At 39.0% G+C, this 20,141-nt stretch overlaps 1 protein-coding gene and 2 long non-coding RNA genes across 5 annotated transcripts in view; 1 reads left to right on the top strand and 2 right to left on the bottom strand.

Moving 5' to 3' along the window:
- LOC137169671 (NACHT, LRR and PYD domains-containing protein 3-like) overlaps positions 1-20,141 on the bottom strand; it is a 243,019-nt gene that overhangs the window by 77,622 nt on the left and 145,256 nt on the right. The window lies entirely within an intron of this gene.
- LOC137169075 (uncharacterized) lies at positions 5,063-7,886 on the bottom strand. The gene is made up of 2 exons (XR_010924397.1): positions 7,453-7,886; positions 5,063-6,246 (listed from the first exon to the last, which is right to left on the bottom strand). It is a non-coding gene; the product is annotated as an uncharacterized lncRNA (long non-coding RNA).
- LOC137169599 (uncharacterized) lies at positions 17,314-19,139 on the top strand. The gene is made up of 2 exons (XR_010924492.1): positions 17,314-17,507; positions 18,467-19,139. It is a non-coding gene; the product is annotated as an uncharacterized lncRNA (long non-coding RNA).

The following is a 20,141-nucleotide window of genomic DNA, read 5'->3' as shown; positions in this document are numbered from 1 at the left end:
CTTTAGTTTCCATATGAGCAACACATGTCACAACAGCCTGATATCAGATGCTTTCTCATCTCACAGGAAACTCCAGAGTCTGAGTGATGACGGCGTGGTCCTGCCTCGACACTGTCTCCTGCTGTTATTGCTGTTATTATTACTAGTCATATCTCTATTATTATTCTCATTATTGTCATTATTGTTGTTATTATGCTTCCCTGTGTCTCCTTCCCTCCTTTCTCTCTCAACCCAGCTGGTCGAGGCAGATGGTGTCCACCCAGAGTCCGGTTCTGCTTGAGGTTTCTTTCCGTTAAAGGGGAGATTTTCCTGCTGCTGCTCCTGGAGGAACGTTGGGTCTCTGTAGATTAAAGCGTCAGTCTAGACCTGCTCTAGACTTATTTGCTAACATGCTCTCAGGTGTGTTTTCCTGCACTTCAGTAACCAGGTTACAGTCGGCTTCCTGTAGTAAACTGAATACTTAACTGTCATGATTCTGCATGTAAGACGTTGTTTCTAATCAGCTTTTTAGATGTGAGCATAACAGACAGAGTTAATGCGTTATCGTATTTAAAGTGAAACCGACAAACATAGTTAGAAGAAACAAACATCTAGTCAGGACCATCTAGTTCTGGCTTCCTTGTAGTTCCTGGATCATTTTCTGACTGCTAGCGGTAGCGTTAGCTACATGGCTAATGTTATCCTCTTCATCTTTTGGTTGTCAATGGTTGACACACTTCTTTTGTGCCATAAATGGAGCCGTCATTTTCCCAGCAGATCATACATGGTGGCAGATAGAATCACACAGTGAAAGTGAGGCTTATAAGGAACCAATCTAAACACAGATGGTGTCGTTATTCTATAGCCGTTACACTGTGCCGTCAACATCTACTTCATAATGATAAGTTAAAGACACAAAGTTGTCTATTTCCACTTTAAAATGATTCTACCCAAAGTCGAACTGAAAATGAAACCAACACAAAGTCATCTGTAGGAGTCTGAATTAGTTTGTTTCCAGCTGAACATTTGACTGTTAAATTCAGACACATTCGTGCAAACACCAAAAAAACAAACAAAAGAAAGTCAGAAAACAGCTTCATTTATCAGTGCAGGAGAGAAATCTGGTTACTAATCTGCATAGAGTTACAGTAACCAGATGTTTAGCAGGTATAATGTTTACCATGTTTAACACTTTGGTTTAAGCGTGTTAATTAGCACTTGTTAGGTGTTGCTAATTAGTGTTTAACACAGTACAAGGACAGCTGAGGCTGATGGGAATGTCACTAGTTTTACAGATATTTGGTCATAAATCATTGACATTTTGACCAGATGGTGGCGCTAGATGAAAAGTCAGAGCATCACCAGAGTCAGTAGGAGTCATGCTGAAGGGAACATAAATGTGTTTCATCAAAATACATCCAATAATTGTCCAGATATTTAAGTCTGCTGCTAGTGTGGCTAAAACCATGCTAGCAAAGATGATGACGTGCAGGTGAATGACAGAAAACCACAGAAGAAGTATTTTGATAAGAGGTGAGACAGTAAAAAACTGTGAAGCTCACCTCTCTGCAATGAAACAGGCTTCAGAGATATTTTCTGCCGGCCGTATGTCTCTGTGTCGCTGTCGTTACGGTTTTACAACAATAAACTCAAATTACACACTCGTCTGATCACACACACACACACACACACACACAGTCCTGTATATAAAACATTACGCTCTTTTTACAGCATCAGCATTCGGCCTGTACGACACAAACGGCTGCAGTGATGACAGATATATGATTGCTGTAATAAAAGTGGAAAATGGCAGATTAAGTGATATTTTATATGATGTCGTTAATTTAAAAAGGTCAGTGGAAAAATAATTTATTTCATGGAAGAACGAGGAGACATTTACATTACAGAGAGAGAGAGAGACGCTGCTTTGGTTTCTAACAACAATCTGATAGAGAAAAACAGCTGATCACATGTAAATTCTTTGTGATTCTTAATTGTTTTTATTATTAAGGATTGATTTTATTTTCTCTCAACTGGAATTAAGTTGTATACGTGTCGAAAACATCACGATAAATGTGAACATCTTTGTTTCTTTAAGTGAAGCCAAATCTGTTTTTATTGGTTCAGGGGAAAGAAATAAAATTTCCTAAAAAAAAAACCTACTTTATTATAATATTACATACATATTACATATTACATTATATATTACATTTTAGGTTTTTACAATGTTTACAAAAAATTAAGTTTCCAGAATGCAGAAAAATAAATTAACCAAAAATGTATAAATTAACTTTTAAGTTTACTTGAAAATTGAGTTTTGATTTGGTTGAAGACAAAATATCAATTCAAATATAATTTAATTAATAGCATATAATATAATAATATATAATATATAATATAATAATATATAATATATAATATAATAATATAATTGAACTTTGAACTTGAACTTCAGACAAATTAATACAATTACCAGTAACAAAATTAAAGTAATTTAATTGGCTTTGTGCAAAGTAAGCAATATACTTAAATGTAATCTTAAATTTATAATAAAGTTGAAGTTAAAGAAGGACCAGTCTGTAGGATTTAGTGCCATCTAGTGGCGGTCATGAAAAACGTGCGACTCTGTAGATATTAAGGCTCATTTTAACGTTACGAAAACACAATGATTCTTATTTTCAGGTGATTATAGATTCATTAAAACATACTTATGAATATTATTTTCCATTTCTGCCAAGTCTGTGCTGCACACTGCACCTTTAAGTTCTCATAAACCGCAAAAACATTTTGTGATGACTTGCGTCTTTGTGGTAAGTTCTCATTTTGGTTTGTGTTCATGTAAAAGTTTTTATGAGGAAAAACAAAAATATTAAGATTTAATCAAAGTGAAACATTTTAATGAAATCACAAATGTTAGAATCATATTTCTAACTTCAGAAACATCTATAAAATGACCTTTAACAAAATGAGTCATTTAATTAACTTTTTGGTTTACTTGTAAGTAAAGTTTTAAATTTAAGTATAATTCAATTTTTTAGTTTGTACTGAATCATATTTTAACCTGAGAAAAAATTTTAAAAAATTACCTGCAACAAAATTTGAGTAATTTAAATTGTCCAGAGTAAAAAATAGACTTAAATATTATAATAAAGTTAAAATTCTTCTAAATTACATATTTAAGTACTTATCAAAATTTTATTAATTGAGAAAAATAAATTCAATTCACTCATATAAATTAACTTAAATTTACTTGTAAGTAGACTTTTGATTTAAGTGAAGACAAAATATTAAAGTATAACTGAAATTTTTAGTTTGTACTGAATATTACGTATTTTTAATCTCTGTGCGGCGATAACGATCTGATTGGCTCGTTTAAACTGATATCGAGCTAACAGTCTTTCCAGATGGGAAATGTTAATTAAGACCCGGTCTGAGCTCCCATAGTGCACCTGTGCAGCTCTCAGATCAACACGGTGATGCCCCGGGAGCAGTGTGAGGAGGCCGGGGGGTCACACAGGAGGTCAAAGGTCAGGCAATCCATCCTCCAGCGCTTTAATCCAACAACAAGCAGCTGAGGACGTGATTCAGCTCTCGGAGTCGACAAAACCAAACCAAACACCTTCGTTCAGTAAAATAAGAACTAAAAGCTTTCAGCGTATCTGTCAGTTAAAAAGACTCATTTTAAATTCACTGTTTCTGTTTTATATGTCAAATTTCTACCAAATTAGTATTTTATATATTTCACTTTTCCAGTAGTTCTGATGGCAGAAGGTTTTGTTGGTCAGGGATGTCAAACAGATCTGATAGATCTGTTTGGAAATACTCTGACGTGGACTCTAACCAGACAAAACGAAGCTAACTTCAGGTTATGGTCGGCTGGTGCAGCTCTTCGTTCTCTTTACAGCTCAGTTAGCTTTTCCTCCTTTTCTCTCACAACACAAACCTTTCTGCTTCTTCAGTTTATTTACCAACATACAAATGATGTAACTGGTTTCAAATATCAAACATGTTTAAAAAACTTTTCAAATCACACACTATGATTTTATGAGAACCATCTGATTGAGACTGAACAGAGTCGCTCCATCAGTCGTCACCAACAAATCAGAACATTAAAGATTTGATAAGTTTGCAACTGACGATTATTTTCCATTTTTGATTATTTGATTAATTGTTTTATCTATAAAATTTCAGACAATAGTGAAAAATGCTCCCTATAATTCCCAGGGTGATGTCTTCATGTTTTCTATCATGTATGACAAAGAAAAAGCATCAATTCCTCAAATGAGAAGCTGCAAACAGCAAATATTTGTATTTTTGCATAAAAAATAATAAATAATAAAAATAATTATTTGATTATCAGAATGGTTACTGATCAATTTTCCGTCAGCCAATACCCATTCAGAAAACATTCAATAACATGCTGTATTGTGTGCTGTAATTCTTACAACTGTTTTCTGACACTGATGGTGACGTCTTCTACTCTTCCTCTCTGCTCCTCCTCTTCCTTCTCGAGAAACAGACACAGTTCAGAAGCACGAAACAGATGGTGAAATTAACTTTTTGTCTTCCTGCCAATTACAAAAAAAAAGAGAGAGAGAGACATTAAAGGAGACTTCCTGCTGTTTTATATGGAGGCAGATTGTGCTTCACAGTGTCATTCATTCATCTGTGAGAGTGTGTGTGTAACAAGCCCAGACCTTCTTCCTCCTCCTCCTCCTCCTCCTCATCATCTTCTTCTGTTAACACAAGTGTTTCTTCCACATGTCTGCAGGCTCTGTCTTCACTGCTTCATTTTTTCAGGTGGCTGCTTACATCTACTAGAGTCTGTAATGTTTATTAGAGCTGCGACAATTAGTCGATTAATCAATCAACAGAAAATTAATTGGCACTATTTTAATAATGAATCTTTTTAATCATTTTTAAGGCAAAAAATGCTAAATATCTGCTTGTTGCAGCTTCTTAAATGTTAAGGTTTTAAGCTTTTCTGTGTCCCACATGACAGTAAACTGAATATCTTTGTGTTTTTGGATCAGACAAAACCAGACATTTGAAGATGTGGGACATTTTAATGGACATTTTTCAGTATTTAGTGACATTTTACAAACACAAAGATTAATCGATAATGAAAATAATCATTATTTGCAGCTCTAATGTTTATTACGCTTTATAACAGTAAAGTATTGGGCAGAACAAACAAACAAACATCATGATTTACCTGTTCTGATCAAGTTCAGAAACAACGCAAAGTGAATTTTAGAGGAATTTTAGGGTGATTGCACACAAAGTCAATGAAAAGACACAATTAGACGCCAATTAACCCAGGACGGAGTGTTGAGAGTGTGTTTTTGGAGCACACACCACTTGACGCAGTTAATTTTCCTGTCTGTATGTAAAATGTCTTTGGATTATGAAAGGTGCTTAAAATCAAATTTATTATTATTATTACTATTATTTGTCACACAAGATTCAGTTTTCATTCCAACTAACACAACAAGTAAACTCATTTCACTTCACACATATCCCCATGTCACCAAAATGTGTTGTTTTGTGATTAAAAATGCCTGTTACTGCAGTTTATGACAGTTTCTGGAGGTGTTTATATCTCAAGACTTGTTGGCAAGATTATAAAACTGGTGAATACATGGTTCATGTATTAACCACATTCTGTATCGTATTGTATTTATTTATCCAGACAGTGTACAGTTTTTAACATAAATGATGCACTGCACCAGAGTTAGCTCAAGGCTAATTTACATCTGCAGTCCCACACAATCAAAACATACAACAGCACAACAACAAACAGTACAAAGCAAAAAAACACACAGAAAACATTATACAGAATACAAAACTACACACAATAGCACATCACATATATCAACAATGTCAACTAGAATAGTATATAATACCTGTGATGAGTGTAAGTAAAGTGAAACCATTCACTGTGTGGAAGAAAAGAAATCAATGTACAAACTGCTGGAAGGTTTAGAAAATGATCAAGAAAACATGTGTGGTATGCTCCTTTAAATCGGTGACGACAGCTGCCCATCAGACAGCAGGGATGCCGCAGACAGGAAGTGACACTTCAGGGTTAAGAGTCTGTCTGTGTGTGTCTGGTCTCAGGTTGATGTGGTGTAACGTCCTCTCTGCAGGTCTGCAACTCAGCAGTAAAATCAATCAGGTCATCTCAGGTCTCTGTGGGTCGATCCGGAGGGTAAAATATTCTCTAATCACATCATCACCCGACACTGAGCCGCGTATGAACCAGAGCTGATGAGATTAGAGAAATTATTCTGAGATCAGTTCAGAGGCTGAGCTGCAAATTGTGACTGCAGTTTAACCACAACCTCAATTTGAATAAACACGTCTCTGCGATGTGGACGCTGAATAAATCTTAATGAATCAATAGTTCCAGTCCTGCAGGCAGCAGGGAGGAATAAACAGGAACACAGATCCGGCTTGTTAATGAAGGAAACAACAACAATGCTTCAGATCGATAACACCTGAACAAGACTGAGACTCCACAGCCATGCTAGCAGCTCTGTGAGCAGCACTGACACACAGTCGCACTTTGAGCTACAGCAGCAACAATTAGTCAATTAATTGACTAGAAAAATTGTTAATTATTTCCGTTTGAGTCATTTTTCAACATTTTATGACTCCAGGTTCTTCAATGTGAGAATTTGCTGCTTGTATTGTCTACACTACCAAACTGATATTTTTAGGTTTTCTGTTTGTTGGACAAAACATGACATGTAATGACATCACCTTGTGTTTTGAAGTGTTGTGATGGACATGTTTCAATGCTTTCTGATGTTTTATTGACCAAATGATTAACTGAGAAAACTTGTAGTTTTTGGTTCCTTCAGATGCTCTCAGCCTTCTATAAGTGTTTAGGAGTCACTTGTTAATCTACCATAATTTCTAAGAGCCTTCAGTTACGATGCTTTTGGGAAACATTTCTTCATCTTCATCATTTTAGCCTTAAGATGCTTTGAGGGAACAAGGCCCTGATCTCAAGAACGTAATACATGCTTTTATATTGTCTCGGTTGGATTATTGTAATTCATTGTATTCTGGGTTTAAAGCCAGGAAACAAATTCACACCTTCAGCTGGTACAAAACACAGCTTTCAACAAATACTACAAGACAAGATAATATCACTCCTGTTTCATCCAGAAACCAGAGAGTCTTAGTTTATTCCTCATCTTATTTACTTTCTCTCACACCATGAACTAACTCTCCTGTCATTCCAGATCCTTCACACCCACCTGCCCTGCAGTAACCTGTCAACTGACTCTTCCTCACTCTCCCACACACCTGTTTCCACTTCACCAATCTGCTCAGTAGCATTTATACTGGCCCATTTCCCACTCATACTTTGCCAGTTTGTCTTTAGTGTCACCATCTATTTTTCTGCTAGTCTGTTATGACCCCTTGCCTTTGACTACAAATAAAGATGAACCTTTATCTTACCTGCTCTGTCTGGTAGTCGTGCTTTTGGGTCCTTCTCTGTTCTTACACTCAGTCCTGGCTCATGACTAAAGGTTTTTGCAGTCAGCACACCTCAGCTCTGGAACTCCCTGCAGCTCTGTCTCCTAGAAATTATGTTCATATATGATTAAATTGCAACAGCAAATATGTTACTATAATAATACTGCTGAATCACATTTTGTCTCAACATAAAGATGGCAAACTGCAAAAATGGTGATACTGAACAGTGTTTCCCCTAGGTTGAGTGGTTTGAGACAATGTACCTGCTTGTTTTTTTTTTTACACCAAAATATCTGCTCTTGCAGTAAAATATTAGCTAGTAGAAACTACAGCCGTATGAAAGTGTTTGTGGTTGTGTTCAGACTGCAGCACTTGGTTAAGGTCAGAGAACGATCCTGGTCTCTGTTTGATACAGAGAGTCTGCAGTGACTTTAAGCTCCAGGACTCAGGATGTGAACCCGGGTCTCTGCTGTCAGAGTCCTGCATCTTGTACGGTCCAGCTCAACCTCCTCCCTCCCACTGCAGAGCCATATATAAATGTAGCTTCATTCATTCCACAAAACGTTTATGTTAACATAATCTGAACTGTCCTTCAACACCTCAGCAGGGGACATATACTGGATTTTACAACAATAATAGAGTTGTGAAGTGAGAGGCGCTAGTTCTGGCACCCCTTTGTTCCAGAAGTAAAATTCCTGTTCTTAGGTTACTCACAATTTGAGCACTTTTATGGCTTGGATCAACGTAAAACTCTCCACAAACTGCTGTACAACTGCATTGTGAAATATCTGGTGCTTTGGTAAAAAGTTGGGGTAGAAGTTAACTATGACTCCCAGTGTGAACCATAGTGAAAACTGTAACCATGGCAACACATTTTGTTTAGCAAAAAAGCGTTTTAAATTCATTACACTCTGATTTGCACCCATTGCTTCTTCTCCATAGCAACAGCAGTCGAAGCTCATGGGTATTGTAGTATTCTAAGCCATCCGCCAAAATCACAGAAAAAACGTGATTGCTCAGAAATGGAGTGTAAATAATGTAAACCGACGTCATAACATAAAGTAGGATTGTTACATTATCAAGGAAAGTCCTGAGTTTCTATCTTCAGTAACATCGACAATCAACAGAAGACGCCATAGCACACATCCTCCATACCACCCTATCTCACCTGGTCAAGAAAAGGAGCTATGCTAGCTAATTGTTCATTGACTACAATTCAGCGTTTAACACCATAGTTCCCTTCAGGCTTGTCACAAAGCCCAACGATCTGGGATTGAACACCTCGCTGTGCATGTGGATCCTTGACTTCCTGACAGGCAGACCAGTCGGTGACAGTAGGTGGATACACTCCCTCATCCTTAACACCGGAGCACCCCAGGGCTGCGTTTTGGGCCCCCTGCTGTACTCCCTGTACACATACGACTGTGTAGCGACTTTCGACTCCAACACCATCAAGTTTACTGATGACACAGCTATGGTGGGCGTGATCACAACAATGAAGTAGTAGAAGTAGAAGTAAAGGACCTGACCTGCTGGTGTCAGGACAACAACCCACTCCTGAATGTCAGCCGACTAAGGAGCTGATAGTGGACCATGGGAAGAAGCAGCTACACCCCCCCTAATATCAACAGGTCCTCGGCAGAGAGGGTGGACAGCTTCAAGTACCTTGGTGTCCACATCACTGAGGGCCTGGCCTGGGCGCAGCATACTCACTCAGTGGTGAGAAAGGCAAGGTAGAGTCTGTTTCACCTCAGATGCTTGAGGAAATTCCAGGTATCCTCTCAAATACTGAGAAATTTCTACTCCTGCACCACTGAGAGTCCTGATGCAGAACATCACTGCCTGGTACGGAAACAGCATCGAACAGGACTGCAAGGCCCTCAAAAAGAGGGGTTTGTCCAGCTGAACAAACAGTAGGCAGTGCTCTACCCTCCCTAAAGGATATTTACACCAGGCGCTGCGAGAATAAGGCTGGGAGAATCATTAAAGATCCCAGAAACCCAGTTAACGGCCTTTTCTCCCTGCTGCGGTCAGAAAGAAGAACACTGAGAGGCTCAGGAAGAGCCAAACCCCCCCCCCCCCTCCAATCATACACGTGTATTTTTTACTATTCCTATTCTATTTAATCTCTTTTTAATGCACAAATTGAAGGAACAGGTGGAATTACATTTCACTGTGATTGTACCTTTATATGATTACATGTGACAAACTTGATCAATCAAAGAAACATATGAAATGGGAATGCAGGATGAGGAAAAACAGTTCAGGAACCAGCGGCTGCTCATAGAAATGAGGTGAAGCTCGTGTCTGGCAGGAGGAGAATCAGTGTGAATCAGAGGTTCAACACCTGAACAGTCAGACACAATGAACACACCCTGCTGTATGTGCTGCAGAGCGTCTGTGTCACTGAGTGCACTGCTGGCTTTAATGACATCACTTCCTGGCCTCCTGCCAGAAGACTGACTCTCACTCCGTCCTGACATCAGCTTTCATTTTCGGAGGCGATGACCCGCTCTAACGGGGGCGGAGTCGGCTGGTTGAGCTCCCTCGGGTGTCCATTTAAATAAATCAGCCTGTTCACGCCTCATCAGCAGCTCCTCCTTCCTGCTCCGCTCCATTTCCTCTAGCGTCCAATCACGACTGCTTTCACCCCGTTACTGCTGCTGCTACTCTGGCTTCTTCCACTTCTACTAACTCAGAGTTGAGTCAGAGGTTTACTGCTGCTGCTGATGTCAACGTCTATAAACCAGAGCAGGAAAAGTGGAAATACTCAAGTACTTATGGGTACAGAGTAAAAAGCATTGGGTGAGAATTTGTATGCTGGACTTCCATGACTCACCCAACTTATGGCACATTTTACATCATATTGATAACTACATGAGTATCTCCATCGTGTGCTACTTTATACTTCTACTCCACTACATGTAATTTACTACGGCACATATGCTGTGTTACACTATTTAATTATGTTTTAGCACCTTATGTTGTCTATTTGCAATTTATCTGTTGTCTGCCTTGTCCAGTCTTCCAAATTAACCTCTAGGTTTGACCATGTGACTCCAGAGTGACACAGGAGCACAGAACAGCACAGAGAAAGTAAAGAAAATCTGCAGAAGCTATTATGAGCATGTTAGCAGTTAGCTCTCCAGCTACAGCGTCAGTGCATCACCAAACCTCTAGATGCACCTGTTTCATGTGAACAAACGAATGTCTCTTACAGATCTGGTATCATGGTCCTGTACCTGAGTGTATTTTCATCATATCTGTGACATTTTATGCACCAAAAGTTGTTTAGATTTCTCTAAATCCATATTTCCTTACAGCCCAGATTCCCCTCTGTCCTCCAGCAGGCTGTTTCTGAAGCTATTTACATAAAATCTGCATTATTAATGAGCTCCTACTCCAACTGGCTGGCGCTGTGCCCCCTACCCCCAGCCAATCAGAATATGACCTAATGGATGCAGCAGCATGTTTACCTGCAGTAATGTCTGCAGCAGGAGACATAAGACAGTATATAGTGTCTACGAAGCAGAGTCCGATCCTGCTGCTGCACGGTTGAGACTCAGCAGGATGTTTTGGTGAGATCGCGTCCAAGTTTCCTAACAAAGTAATTTGAAGTCGTTAGCTTAGCTTAGCACAGATATATTCCTTCAGCTGAGGAACAGAAAGAGGCCATGTTTTAAAGCTTCATCCAAAGATTGAAGATGAAACAGTAGAGAATCCTGTTGTGTGCCGAGTCTGTAAAATGTGCCGAACACACACACACAACCACTCGTCAATAACAGAGATTGTCTCTAAAAATGAATCCCAGCTATTCCTGATGTAAATTTCCATCCTGTGGAAGGCTGTTCAGACCTTTTAGCTGCTGAACAACCAGCAACACTTCCAGTGTGCTGCTTTGTCCCAGTGTGCTCGTCATCCAGCTTTAATGCAAACTGCAATACAATAAAGTTACGTACACACTCAGTGTAGCGCTGGGCGGCAGCGGGCTCATGATAAAGCTTTGATTTGACTCTCTGGTATGACGTAATAACGGGTTCTGCCTCAACACCACTTGCTCTGCAGCAAAATTTCAAATAATGTAAAAAGACAAAAAGGAATAATGTTACAGCACAGGAGGCCCCACCGTCACAGCTGTTTGCACATAAAGAGGATTTATACGCAAACAGCAACAGACTCCACAAAAAAATTCACCTACAACTACGACATGACCATCAGCTTCATGTGTGAAGTCACATGACTGATTCCAACCGGCATCGTTTATCACTGTGATGAAGGTGCTACAGCCAAAAATAATCTGAGGAATAAAAACTATTTATGGACAATGTTCTCCTGCTGAGTGTAACTGATGATGAGTGTAGCAGGTAGTTAACGTGTTGAGATGGTTTTATTCTCCCTTCATTAATCAGACAGCAGCTCCGTCTCTGCTACAGTACATCCCAGTGATGCATCGCCCCGCTGGAAACCCATATAACCAGATTATCATCAACTGATAACGCCGCTGTCTTCATCCTTCACACTTCATAAATAATCATTACAGCGATAACAAAACCAATATTTATTTTCTGTATGTGGGGGAGGCTGTCGACAGGATGCTTTATACCTGCAAATAAATGAAAACGTTTCCTTTAATAACTCTCTGCAGTTTATAACATCAGTAGGTTTATTCTTTTTATTTTTTATTTTAAAGGCCCAATCAGGAACTCTTCAAACATGTAACAGCATGAGAAGCAGATCTTCCCTTATGTTGCACCACAAGTAGCATTAAGAATGTTTTTAAGCGTCTGCATATTTTACTTAATGACCCACAGCTAGAAGATGTTTATAACAACAAACCAATGATTTATTTTACCAAAGGAAGGAACATAAAGGACACGACTGTCTTTTTTTTTTTTTACAGGTGATGAAGCTTTTTATACACTCACCTGTGATCGGACGGACGAAGCTTTTTGTTTCTGGTAAAATGAGACTTTAAGCCACTAGAAACTGGAGACAAATCCCTTGTATGTATAAACATATTTGGCCATTTAAAAGGTATAATATGTAAATATTCCACATTAAAATGTGTAAAAACAACTAGACCTATGTTATATATGTTGTTGAGTTGTGTACTTACATTATCCCAAATGTTTACAACAATGTTCAAACCCAGAGAAATCTGTAATTTAATCAAAGTAACGGACCGTTTCATTTGGTCGCCTGTCGATGGCGTCATACCTCCTCTACCAAAGAGTAAACACACACCAGATGCATACGGCGGCGCTGTGTTTGTCCGCTACAATGGCGTCTACCAAAGAGTAACTTACACACATACAAGATAATACATCGGCGTTGTGGTTGTTCCACACAAACTGTTATAAATTGACTTTTATTCAGTTTTAAGCCACATTTTCATGATAAATTTAGGTGGTTTTTAACTATATCTTTTAGCCAGAAGAAGGATTTTAGTCGTTGGACGTCTGGATCTTAAGTTATCAGAGAAATAAACTGGACAAACGTTAGCAGCAGCTCGGCTAACAGCCCCTCCAGGAAGTCCGGTGGTCACCAAACAGCAGCAGATATCATGAATGGCAAAACAAAAAACCGTCACTAAAAGATCGGATCAGTGAACACAGGAGCTCCATCACAAGCAGAGACATGAAACACCCGGCAGCCAGACGTTCTTCAGAGGCCAGATTGATTTTTGATTGACTTTTCTTTTTTACTGGCATTGATCAGATAAATATGGGACCCAGAGGAGGTGACTTTGACTTTCCCAGGACACAAAAAGAGACTTTCTGGCTCTATAATCTTGAATGTTTACATGATGTTTACAAAGCAATGAATGAAGATTTTAATATCAAGGTTTTTACAATTATTTAATCAAGGTTTTGCTGTTTTTGTAATAATGGGTTTAAAACATTTAAATTTAACCCTCTCCCTAATTATATCCTATAATTAATTTTCTTGTGAAATTTCTGTAAATCACATTAAACCTAACAATAGGAATTCACCTGTTTCTGGCAGAAAATATAAAGTTTTTAGACCGACGGTTCATGTGATGTGCAGAAGTGTAATTTTCAGCCTTTTAATAAGCGTCTCATGCAGATGTGTAGCTTCGGGGGTCTGTGTCTGTCATGTTGAGCATAGTCACATTATCAAAAGCCTCCTCTGACATTTCTCCATTTCCAAACAACCCAAACCTTCATTACGAGCATCAGTGAGACGTGGAGGCGAGCCGTTAAATCAGACAGAACAAAGAGAATCACAGAGCAGATGTTGTGAAGTGTAATTGTGTGTGGGAGAGAATACCCTGGAGTTCACGTTCCTGCTGAAAACACTGCGGAGAAACTAAATATTCATCTTGTTCTTTTCAACTCGAATGTGTCATTTGAATCCCAGCAGGAGCGGATGTAGAAGAAGAAGACTGTAACCTCATTAAACTGCAGAAGAAGAGAGTCAGCGCAGTGGACGAGTGATGAGATTAAAGCTCTGCAGCAAAGAGTCATTCACGATGACATCATCATCCTGCAGGATTTGACTCCATGATGTCAGTGTGTGATGTGTTATTGGCTCGTAGTGATGAACCCACAGAGAATCATCAGTGACTCTGCAGCTCCTCTCGGCTTTACGGAGCTTTATAGTGAGTTTCAGCTCGTTGTTTATCTGTCCGGCTGCAACTTTAGTGTTCTGGTTCACTCTCAGCGTCTCTGTCGCTGTACACTACCTGCTCAGCACCAAACGGCAAACATTTAGCAGCTAAAGAGCCAGATATTTCCCTCAGAGCTAAAAGAGAGTGAATATTGGACTTACATTCACCAGGTGGACAGAAACACGACTCCACATGAATGATAATGTTGCTCCGTAACTGCTGGATGTGGAAATAAACAACTGTTTTCTAACAAGTTTTAAATGTCAGGTGTGTCAGAGATGTGTTTACTACTTGTCTCATTATGCAGAATAATAATTATTGATGCATTAATGTGTAAACATCACTAATAACACAGCTGGTGAAGGTCGGGGTCAGTTATCTGCTTCATATACTGCTGGTTAGTCTGTGGATCTGTTGTTGCAGGAAGGTTCAGACAGGATTCAAACAGCTTCAAGCAGCAGCAGCAGTGTTGGTTTGTTAGTGTGGTTTTATCATAAATGAGACTCTGTGCTATCAGTGTATTTATCTTGATGATGAAAGTACTTTATTTAACTGGTTTCCATACAGTCATATTGTTCATCATGTCATGCTGTCAACATATTTACTATGTTGCAAAGGCATTATGAAAGTTATTTAAACAAAAATGTCTGTAATGGTGTAGTTTTAAATGCATTACATACGTCCTTTAGTAAGAAAATGATGATCATGATGCAACAGATGCAGCAGCTGCACAAAATTTTAATTAACTTCATCAATTCCACCCTGAATTCTGTCCAACAACACTGTTCAAATGTAATAGAAAGATCGACAATACTTCTATCATTCTATTCTATTCTAGTCTATATATTCTATTATTTTACTCTGCCACAGACACGAGAGACTGATAGACAAGACACATAAATGTGGGATTTACCTTCTGCTTTAATGGAAGTGTTTCACTTTTACGAGGACGAGGACTCTCTTCTGCTTGGATTAAAAGCATCTCAGGGAAACTTTCCCAACAGGACGAACGTCAGAGTGTGTTTCCTTTAAAGTCTTTTTCAAAAACAGGTTGTCTTATGCTCAGGCAAATATGGTATTTTCTGTTTCACTGCAACTTCTTTATGTTTTATATTTTGCTGTAAAATGAGGGCCTATGAAATATATCTCTCTACTTTAAAGTGGACATATTCTGCACATCTCCACATGTATATTTATACTCTGGGGCTCTACTGGAATAACTTTGCATGATTTACAGTGAAAACTCCTTATTTATCTTCTACTGTACTGGCTGTTTGTGCAGCTCCTCAGTTCAGCCTCTGTCTGAAACAGGCTATTTGAGCTCCTGTCTCTTTAGAGGGAATTTTTCTAACATATTTCCTATAAATGCGGCCATTGTGGCTCTATGTGTCATGCTGATTTTGCGCTCTCCAGCTCCGTTATAGAGATTCAGGGGGGGCCAAGCTGCTGAGACTCCTACAGCTCTCCAAATAAACACGAATTTTACACGAATTGCTTCAAAAGTTTGTTTCTGTGTCTGATCTGATCTCTAGTTTTGGAACTTTGACCGTCGTGTTCAACATCTGACATCAGAACAGGATATAAATGACCAGAGAGCAGAACACGTCCCTTTAATGTGTGTCCAGCATTCTCTTCACACCACATACTGCTGATGTTAAGATGTTCTCAGTGTTTCTAAGATTAAGAGTGTTGGTAGAAACATGTCCTGACCTGGATCATTATGAGGAATCTGTTCTCTCTCAGCAGTCGAGTCTCTTTTATGTTTGAGACCATAAACACACTCCACGCCTCGATGCCTCGTGTGTGCGTTTCTTTCTTCTTCTTTGGTGTGTTTGCAGAGTGAGTGCTGCTGCTTTCTCATGTTAATCTCTGAGCTCGGGCAGCGGCTGCAGCTGCCTGCTGCTTTATCGCTGCTGCTCTCATCAAGCTCCTCTGTTTGCCAGCAGCCGTCGGCCCCATAATCAGGTTAAAGAGCCATGGACCACCGGGGGCCCCGGAGTCTGACCCCGCTGCTGCTGACAGGAGGCCGCCAGCACCCAGAATGCAATTTCACGGAGAGGATTCACTGCTGCTGCTTTAATTATTCCTTCTTTTCTCCTCTTTCTTTCATCTTTCCTTTGTTTGTCCTTTTCTGTAACCTCCTCTTTTCCTCCTGCCCTCCTTTCTTAATGATAATATTAACTTTTTTATTATAAATACTTAATGTCAGAGACAGTATATCTAACTTACAACTTAGCCTACATAACCCGCACACCCAAATGTAAAGACAAATTATTTATAAAGCACATTGTTCTGTAGACCAAAGTGTTTTAAAGAGAAAATGAAAATTCAAATTAAAAAATAGGTCAAGAAATAATAAAAATAAATAATTGGTCTAGTTTGGATCTTGTATCAGACACACAATAAAAAAGAAGAAAAGGAGACGTGGTTTAACAAGCAGCCAGCTAACGTTAGCTTGGCTCCAGTGACTGCACACAACTGATTCCTGAATGTCGCCTTACCAGCGGCTAACGTTAGCAAGCCAGCTAACAACACGTACAGAGACCTGGAGTCAATCCAGAACTTTCAGAACTTTCTGTTCCAGAAGTAAGAAAATCTCATTAAAATGTGTAACTGTGCTAATAACTAAAAATCCAGCTTTGGATCAGAACCGTTCTCAATATCATGTCATGTAATATCGTTATATGTAATATTCATGTTTTTTTAGCAGCCTTTAATGAACATCATTACCCAGAAGTCCTAGAGATTTGTGGGCTAGTGAGTTCAGACATGTCTGTAATAACTGCAGGACAGAGAGGAGCAAACACTGTACAAGTCTTTACCAAGCGGCAACCTCCAGGGCTGAAAAATGAAGCCAATGTGGAAGTGCCAAAAACTGCAGTTCCTTGAACGGCCACGTGAGGCTCCAAAAGCGAGTCAATCCCCATAGACCCCCATGTTAAAATGTCCAACTTTACAGCAGAAATAAACATGTTTACAGTCTGGTACAAACAACGGTTTTGGTCTCTGTAGCTAATTTCCTCTTTCATGACAACTGTACGGAGGATGAATTTTTATATAACTCACCAGTTTCAATTTTATTAAGCCGTAAAGTTCTGCATAATGAAGGACATGGCTGCTTTGAGTGACAGGTCCGCCAGCCGCTAGGTGGCTTGTTTCAGCCATTCGGCCCGCCTCTTTGCCCATTTTTGGTTGGCTGGGAGTTAGGCAGAGTCACGTACTGCCAAGATGGCGACGGCCGGAGCGGCTCGCTTTGAGCTTCAAAACCGCTCTTCAGAAACCAACAGGTGACGTCACGGTAACTACGTCCATATTTTTATACAGTCTATGGTCTTTACGCAGCACAGATTACAACAACAATGACAGGTGAGTTTTATGGATATGGACAAAACCACATGACGGTGATGTAAGTAATTGTGCTGCTGTTGTATTTCTTTTACAGGCCAATCCATGTTTGTTGTGTCTACGGACAGCTGTGGTCTTGCGCACACACTTGCAATTCCATTCATACTTTTTTTGGAGGTCCACAGATACAAACACATTCCACATTTACCAACTTGTAAACAGGGCTGCAGCGTGATAACTTTCAAGAGTTGTAAAATCCACTGAGTATTACAAACCATCATGCAGTGCTTTTCTAACATATTACACTATTTAACAGATAACATACATCATGATGTAAATCATAACGTAATGACTTTGTATGACTCCTGAAGTCAGACTTTACATTTCGGCTTATATTTAACAGCTCTTCTGTGAACTAAGTTAAATAAACTAAAGTAAGACGTGTAACGTTTGACATTCTGAAACACCGTCAGTCAGCACGTCAACACAATTATTAGAATGTGATTTCATTAAATCAGAGTTCTGCTTTGTGAATCATGACGCTGCATTTATCAGGAGAACTGAGTGAACTGTCAAAAGTCTGTTTGATAAGTTAATTTACATTTTAAATAACTGACGGCGAGGCAAATAACGTCTTTAACCGCTTCCTACTGTCGGAGGAAAACCTCTGTTAACGTATTGTTAATGAATAGAGCTTACTAGTAAACATCTACTAACTCATTCTGCAAACATTTAACATAATTCAGTATTAATTTTAGCTCCATGTAAAGTGAATAAACATGATGTTTCCCAAATTATGCTCGTCTGCCTTAACTACACAGTTTACACATTTTTGTAACTGCTGATTTATTAAATCACCGTTCCACTGAGTGAAACATGACACCGAATTTAGCAGAAGACCTCAGTAATATATGAAAAGTCTGTTTTGTCAGGTAATAATGTAAGGGGTACAGCTGGATAGTGTTTAAGTTTAGTACCTGCTTGTACTAATCACCTGCATTCTCTCTCCTGCCTCCTGAGTCTGCTGGCGAGCCGCAAACGGCACAGCTGTGGTGAATTGGCATAATCAGCGGACCAGTCGGCGTCTTCTACAAAAACACTGCCAGTGTTTTAGTCGGGAGTTCCAGAGCGACTGAGGCGGAGGCTGTAGTGTAATCCTGGGCATAATTCTGATTCGGTTGTGGGGCACTGTTGTGCTTGTGATTCTGTGAATTAGGGGACACTAAGTAGCAGAGAGAGAATTCTTCTGCATTTAGTCTCCCGGCCGAACCGCTCTGGGACACTTTCCCATTTTACTGCATGCACGCATTTTAATGTACTGTTGGTGTTTTTACTGTGATAATTTAAAACTAGCCCATCTTCCCCACTCTGTTGGGTTACCATTTTTATTCTGTTTGGATTAACCTATTAATTAAGGAACATTTAGTAGCTATGCTGCTCTTTTATCATTGGATGTGTGTGATGTGAACTCTGCTGTTTTAAGACTGAAGTGAATTTAGTGAGTTTTAATCGCGTGTTTTCTTTGTTTTTTATTGTTCAGTCTGTGTTATTTTAAGTAGCGCTCACTGTGTATAGAACAGGGCATTATATTATGGATCCTTGTTAGAGAATTGTAGAGATAAATTGTTTTAACAATTTATTCTGGTGTGCTGTCTGCTCTTTCTCTTACTGGGGTGCTCTACCAAAGGTACAAATTGCACTATTTCTGTAAAGGGGCTTGCCCCTATTACAATAAACATTATCAGTGTCTGATAACCAATAATGATGCACTGCCATTATTTATGGTTAGGCATTCAGGGTACCTCTGTTGTCTTTTGCCCTTAATATATTACTGTATTTTGACGTGCTTGTTAAAAAGTAATGTTTTATGGTGTGACAACGCTGTGGTTAAGTCTGGTGAGGTTTAGGCAGAAGAACCACTTGGTTAGGGAAAGATCATGGTTCGGATTAAAATGATTGCATGAGTGTATATTTTGGGAACAATGTGCCTTCGGAACAGTCGGCTTTTGTTTTCAGGATAACTGAGAGAGCTGTTGTATCATGCTAGCACTAGCATGTTAGCAGTTAGCTCAGCAGTTACAATAGTTAATTATCAACTAGACCTGTGGGTGGTCATTATTTCGACCAGCAACTGGATCTAAAAAAGGCAAAAGGATCTAACTGTGGACTTCATGCTTTCAGACTTTCTTTGGTGCCATATAAGTATAACACCAAAGGCTGCTTTACAGTTAATTTCACTCCTTTACTATCAGAATGAGAAGCTAACTGTATCTGTGAAAAATCTGCTAAGTGTAATAAAAATCCAAAAAAGGCTGACAAAGAGTATAACTGGCTGTGGAAAAAATAGAGCACATTGGCTGACTAACGTTTAATGTTAGCATGAAGTTGGATCCTTACTTTATGCTATCAGCAGTCAGCTAATATGCAGTTAAAATTAGCTTCTCATATTTGGTGGTTTTGTGTTTGTCAGTGAAGCAAAGGCAGAATGAGTTTCTTTTATGGTTAATTGAACTCTTTTTTTTTGCCAAGCATGAGAAGCTAACAGACACTTGTAACCAACACTAGCATTTCTACATTAACAAAGTGTGGAAAAAATAGAGTAACTTTATGCTAACATTAAAAAGTCAGCTAATATGCTGTAAAGATTAGCTTGTTATATTTGGTCATTTTGTGTTTGTCAGTGAAATTACGACAC

This window comes from Thunnus thynnus, chromosome 18 (genome assembly GCF_963924715.1).
Source record: "Thunnus thynnus chromosome 18, fThuThy2.1, whole genome shotgun sequence".
Lineage (NCBI taxonomy): Eukaryota > Metazoa > Chordata > Actinopteri > Scombriformes > Scombridae > Thunnus > Thunnus thynnus.
Note: the sequence above shows the minus strand (reverse complement) of the source record. Positions and strands in the feature narration are given on the sequence as shown.